The sequence below is a fragment of the Corapipo altera genome, unplaced genomic scaffold (assembly GCF_003945725.1).
Source record: "Corapipo altera isolate COAL_440 unplaced genomic scaffold, ASM394572v1 61305, whole genome shotgun sequence".
Lineage (NCBI taxonomy): Eukaryota > Metazoa > Chordata > Aves > Passeriformes > Pipridae > Corapipo > Corapipo altera.
The window spans coordinates 6821690-6827933 of NW_020884909.1; positions in this window are offsets into that span (position 1 = coordinate 6821690).

The window sequence follows — 6244 nt, forward strand, 5'->3', positions numbered from 1 at the left end:
AAAGCATTCCAGTCTCCTACCTCCAGCTGGGATCGTGATGGCATTATTGACCTCCACACACCACAGGTCAGAAAGAGTGATGTTCCCATTCTTTATCCACCTTCCCTATTTGTACCCATCTTGCTATTTGAAACTTCCAGAGCACAGTAGCCAAATCTACACAATTTGTTCAGTTTGGGAATCATCTTCATGAGAACAAAACCGATTAGAGAACAATGGGGTGAACTTTCATTGGCCAACACTTGCTTCACTTTCAGTCATATATAGTTGTCTTAAAATATCAGTAATCTTAAAATATCAGTGCACCTTGCACTGTTTTGCAAATGAATGATGACCACCACTTTCAGCATGACACCTTCCACATGTGAGATGGTAAAACTCCCCATGAAACGCAGAGAGTGGGGTTCAAGACACTGTTTCAGGTTGAATAGAAAGTGAAACAGGAGGCCAGGCCCAAAAGACTTAACTGAGAAATTTGGGCCTGCTAACAAGCTACTAATATCTAAACTATCTCTGTACTGTTCTGTTCTACCTACTGGACCAAAATTTAAAAGAATGGTAAAAGAAACATAGAATAGGCCTAGAGGTAATAAATTAAGATACAGTAAGATAAAGGAGACATTTGAAGAGAAGAAACAGGCTGGGAGGCAAGGCCGCCTCCAAGCTTCAGTGAGCGGGCAGAGAACAACAGAAGAGAAGGGAGGTCAAGCCGAGGAAGATGAGAATTAGCCCCCACACCCACGGGATGAAGAGTGGATCTCCCACCAAAACTGAGGGCCAAGAGAAGCACCACCCCAAGCCTCGCCTGAGCTCCACCTATACTCCTCCTCTTATTAATATGTATAGATAGATGCTGTAATCACATGAATATGCACTTAATCATGTATGAAAATTGCCTAAAAACTGCTGACTTTGTGTGAAGCCTTTGAGCAAGTTTGTCCAGTGTGAGCTGGCTTGCTTCCAGCACTGTCAATAAATACCTTTGCTGCTCAAAGATCTAAAAGACTTTGGGCAGTTCTTTATACCAGATTTTTCGGATTCAAAAGCAACAGGAGGGAAGCAAGGTGACATAACAAGTGCATAGCTATCAGGTTGTATAACTTTGGCATGAGATAGGTAACCAGTGTGTTTTCTAGCGGGGGGAGGTGGGTTTGCCTTGTTTTCTTATGCATTTTGCAAAATTTCATTAAAATTGCACATTTCATCACATCTAGCAAAAGAAGGTCCTCACTTTGAGACTGTCCTTTACTTGATAACACCATCTTTTATCACCAAGATTTCTTCTGCCACTTTCTAAAATAATTAATTGTCTGTAGTCAGTTTATTTATCCATCATTTAGAAAGCAGATATTCTTCATTTTTTAACAGAGACATCATCAATCTTTCTACTCATTCTTGTTACCTACTAAACATTAAAGTTTTACTTTAAGAGTGTCTCCTGTAACACTTTCTACTACAGTGCAAATCATTTATAGGGCTGCAGTATTGCAAAATATGTATTTATGGTAGTTTTGTATATTTGTTTTTTTTCACCACCACACCTATGTCAGATTCTATCTTACCAGCTACGGAATCTCTTGTTATTTAAAATTCTTCGTTTCCTTTAAATCAAAAATTTTGTAAAACACCAAAATATTTTTGAGGCTTTTTCTTTTTTTTAGTAGCAGCTTAGCAAATCTAAATGACTTTGTATATACCATGTAAACCAAGTTACTAATATAGGATAATTATTGAAATATTACAATTTATTTTCAGGTAGAGAGCAATGATTAATATTCTTGCTCCCTTGAAGAGTTACAAGATACAAGCATCAGAATGTCACAGACCTTTCTTCTGTCACAGGGGCTTCCACGTGCCATGAAGAATTACAGGAAGTATGGAAACGGATGACAAAATAAGAATGTTATGTGACTGACAACAGCTTTCTAAGTTTTTATCAAACTGAAGTACCTTCTTCAGTAATTCTTGGACATTTCTTTGTTTTTGCTTCAGAAAAAGCAGAGTTCTGCCCCAGATTTTACACAGTAATTTAAGATTGAGTGAAGACTGTAAGATTAGGGAACTGTGACAGGAAAGTGCAGAAAAAGAAGGGAAAGAGAAGCAGAGAAAGAAGGGTAGAGAGAGATTATATGAGAAATGTGGCTTCAGAAACCTCATTTGCAGCTGGACAATTTCCATGATGAAAGTCAGACTTACAACTATACTCAGATGGACAGAACCCATGAGCTGTAGAAATCTGCAGGATAACTTTAAATGCAAGAACAGACCTGAATACAGAAATTCTTTTAATATTTAATTTTTTTTTTTTCCCAGTTTTAAGGTGTGATAATGATCATCCACCTTGTGCATATATTCAAACGTCATGACAGGAAGAAAATTTATATCTAGATTAACATCGGCTTATTTACTACCTGATATAATTCCTCATGATGAATGCAGCACACAATAGAGGGCACTAGAATATGGACAGGAGGCCTTACACTGCATTTATCAGACTGTGCTACTGAGAGGGAAAAGTGATCTTGTGGCCTTGGTGACTGCAGTACACAATTGCTGTGTTTGCATTTTGAAGATTGTTTCAGATCTAAGAAAGGTTTTTCTCACTGAGGTACAAAAAAAAAATGTTTAATTTCTAAATTTGCTCAAAATTTGCATTAAGAATGCACAATCCATCTCACACATGATCTTAGTGCACAATAATGTTCCACTTAGGTTCTGTAGTTGAGATGATCTTTTGCAGGTTGACATTCTTTTTTCTGTATTTTCTTTATGACTAACTCCTGCAATCACGGTTTGGTGAATCAGGTCTTCAGAGGTTGAAGTCAAATTCAATCCAATGCTTGGAGCGTATCTGATTTATGGGTATCAGCAAAAGAAATACATAAAATAAGTTGGGTTTTTTGAACAGGTTTTTGCATTCACCTGGTAAAAACGTGATACTGCAGTGTTTAAAACCAGTTTGGGAAGAAACATGTTTTAAATACATTAGAATACTAAACAAACCACTGCAAAACAGATGATAGTCAAACAAGCACTAGGTTATGGTTTTCTTATTCACATTACTGTAGTGAAGGGGCTCTGAACCTTTCCATTAAAAATCCTATTTTCATTACTTTATAAGTCTGCCGTAAAAATTACATTGGACTGAAAATCAGAATAAAAGGTTTCAGCTTGGAAATATGTGATTTAAACTTTTCTTTGTGTTTTTGTTGTTGTTTTTGTTTGGATTTTTAGCAGTGTATTAGTTTATTTTGTGTTTGTAGATGCAGAACAGAAAAAATAAGGTCTTGAGGCATGTTGCACTGAAAGCCCAAAATAACCTTACATGCATTTAAATATGATTGACACTGGCAAAGTCTAATTTTGTATATCCAAGCTGCATATGCAAAAAAAATAATTTAAAAGAACAGATCAAATTTGATTATATCGGGGCTCAGCTTTACCTCACCTTATAAACATGCTCCCTTCACATTTAAACTAAGAGTGATTATAATCTGTTTAACCTGTCAGGGATTATAATGTATTTTGGAATAACTATTCAATTAATACACAGTAGTAAATTGCCTTCTAAAATATCTAATCAGGGGTTCTGAAGTGTGTGTCAGTGTTTCTCCATGCCCTGATTTACGTCACGGTTTTATGGTAGATTTTACCTGACCTTGACTTATTTCACATAGATCACTTTTCAGAGCACAGAAGTAATGATCTCACTTGTGATCCGTCAGGTTCAGATTTGATAAATTAAGATTTCAAAGCAAAGCTTGTGTTCCAGTTCAGTTTCTGGGTACAAACTGAATTGATTATTTTCACTAGTAATACAAACATGAAATCCATAACAGAAAAAAGTACCTTGTCTTTCATATCTGAAACACTTTATATGTCAAGCCTAGGGAACTGATTTAAAAATTTAAAAAATGAGGGCAAAATACTTTCTCGAAGTTACTTTTAAGGGTTAAGAGCATAGGAGAAAAGTAAATAACATGTTGGCAAAACCTTTTTCAATTCAGAATATTTTCTTCAGAGAAATGTACCCAAATCCCACAAGGACAATTGGTAAAGTTTCTTCTTAAGACACAGAAAGAAAATTATCAGTTTATGTCATGAAATCAGACATCTCTATTTTCATTTCTTACATTTAACCTTTTGTATCCAGCACTTTATGCATTCCTTACAATCACAGAATGTGCTAGTTGGAAGGGACATATCAGGATCGCCCTGTCCCTACACAGGACACCCCAAGAATTATATTTAAGGTTATGGAGTGTTCCTTTAGCACTGAATACAGAACTTACTAGGAGTTTCTTGTCAGCAATCTTGTTAATGCCTTAAGTGCTGTATCTTAACATAAACTATCACAGGAGTTCCCCCACATAAACTCCCTATATTTGTTTGAAGTTTTCCAGACTTGACAGTCACATCTTTCTTATCCGTTGCCATAGGTAATCATTTTCTCTAATAATTCTCATGATGAGAAAGGAGAAAGCAAAAGGAAAACATAATATAACAAGTGTATAACTTGATTTAGATGTTTTTTCTAGTTTTAAAAAACAATGCAGCTTGTTTGTTAGCATTTATTATGTTTTCTTCTCTCTGTTCAAATAATTTGGATAATTAGAGATCCAATAGAACACTTACTGATTACCTGGGCTCTACTTCATTTTAGTTTTGAAGCAAAACGGTTTGCACATCTAATTATCTTCATGTTTCTAATTGTCATGGTTACTCCATGCACTTTTATATGCTGTGCTGTAACCAGCACCATTTTTATGCAATAAGCATTTTCCAAAATAATTAATTCTGTCAGATATGAGATCAGATGTCTTATTATTTCTCCACGTAAATTGAGCTTTGAAAGGAAATAATACAGTACTCTTTGTTCCTATCCCAGTTAGCAACAGCTTTTCTTTTGCATCCTTACAATATCCCAAAAGGATTAAAATTCTTTGTTCTCTGGCCAAATTTATGCCTTTATCTTTGTACACCAATAATCCTTCCAGGGTAGATGCCAATAAAACACATCTGTTACATTTATATTCTGACATTAGTCCAACTCTGTGCTCTGAACCATTGTGTTTTGATGCAATGTGCTATTAAGCAACTTCTGTGTTTTCCAATAAAGCAAGCTGTATATCACTGAATAATTAAGTAAGCCATTTATAGATAGCATTTATATCAGCATTAAGGCTTTGTCCTAGGTCCTTTATTGACCTTGCACCTTGGTTAACTAACTGATGTACATTGCTTTGATGCACACAGCTTTCACAATAAACAAAACAAGCACTGGCAAAATATATCCAGAAAATACTCTGATGTTTCAAGGAGTTGTGATCAGGGATGTGGAAGGTTGAAGAGTAGGGTGTACACTTGAAAAACAACACAGGAGCCAAGTGTTTTTATTTTTCTTTTTCTTTGTGTTTTTTGTCAAAACACAGAACTACTTCTGAACAAAGTTTTCAAGCTGAATAAGCTTGAAACAAATCAAGGTTGAATTTTTCTGCAATTACTGTACCTGTAGAACCTCAATAAGTCTAGGTGCTTTACAGGAGTAAGGGAGTGAGGTATCAAAATTTGTGTAAGAGTAACACCACTTTTTCTTGCAGCTTGGACCAAAAGTTCCTTTATCAAACATATTGGTGTTTCCTGTGAGAAAATATGTGAATGTAGTTCTGGATTCTACCATAGCTGGCTTCTCTGACATATTAAAAAAATCAAGTTCCATAAAATTGGAATGCAATGACTACACAGAAAAAAAAAAAAGCAAGAACATTGAACACTACATTCAGATCCCTGTGTTGTCATTTAACCAGAGAGGAACAGCTGAAACCCTCAGAGCTGCTCATTCACCTCTCTCCACACTTCCCCATTGACACAGGAATGAAAATCAGAAGGGTATAAGCGAGAAACCTTGTGAGTTGAGGTAAAGACTGAAACAGGAGCCAAGCCTAAAAGAGTTAACTGAGATATCTTGGCCTGTTAAGAAATCCCAATACCAGTGTTGCTGGAAGAACATTTTAGGAGCACTGGTTAAGATCATGTTCTGTTCTGCTCACTGGACCAAAGGCCTTATTAGAAAAAGAAAAGAGTAGTACACACACTCTCAGGTAAAGCAGACCTTTGAATAAGATCTAGAAGGCCCAGAGCCAGGATTTTGCAAGCTTGAAGAATTCAGGTCACCTCACTGAAGAGGTCAAATTGAGGAAGACGTCCATGGCGACCACCAGAGGGATGAAGGTTTGAGGAGAAG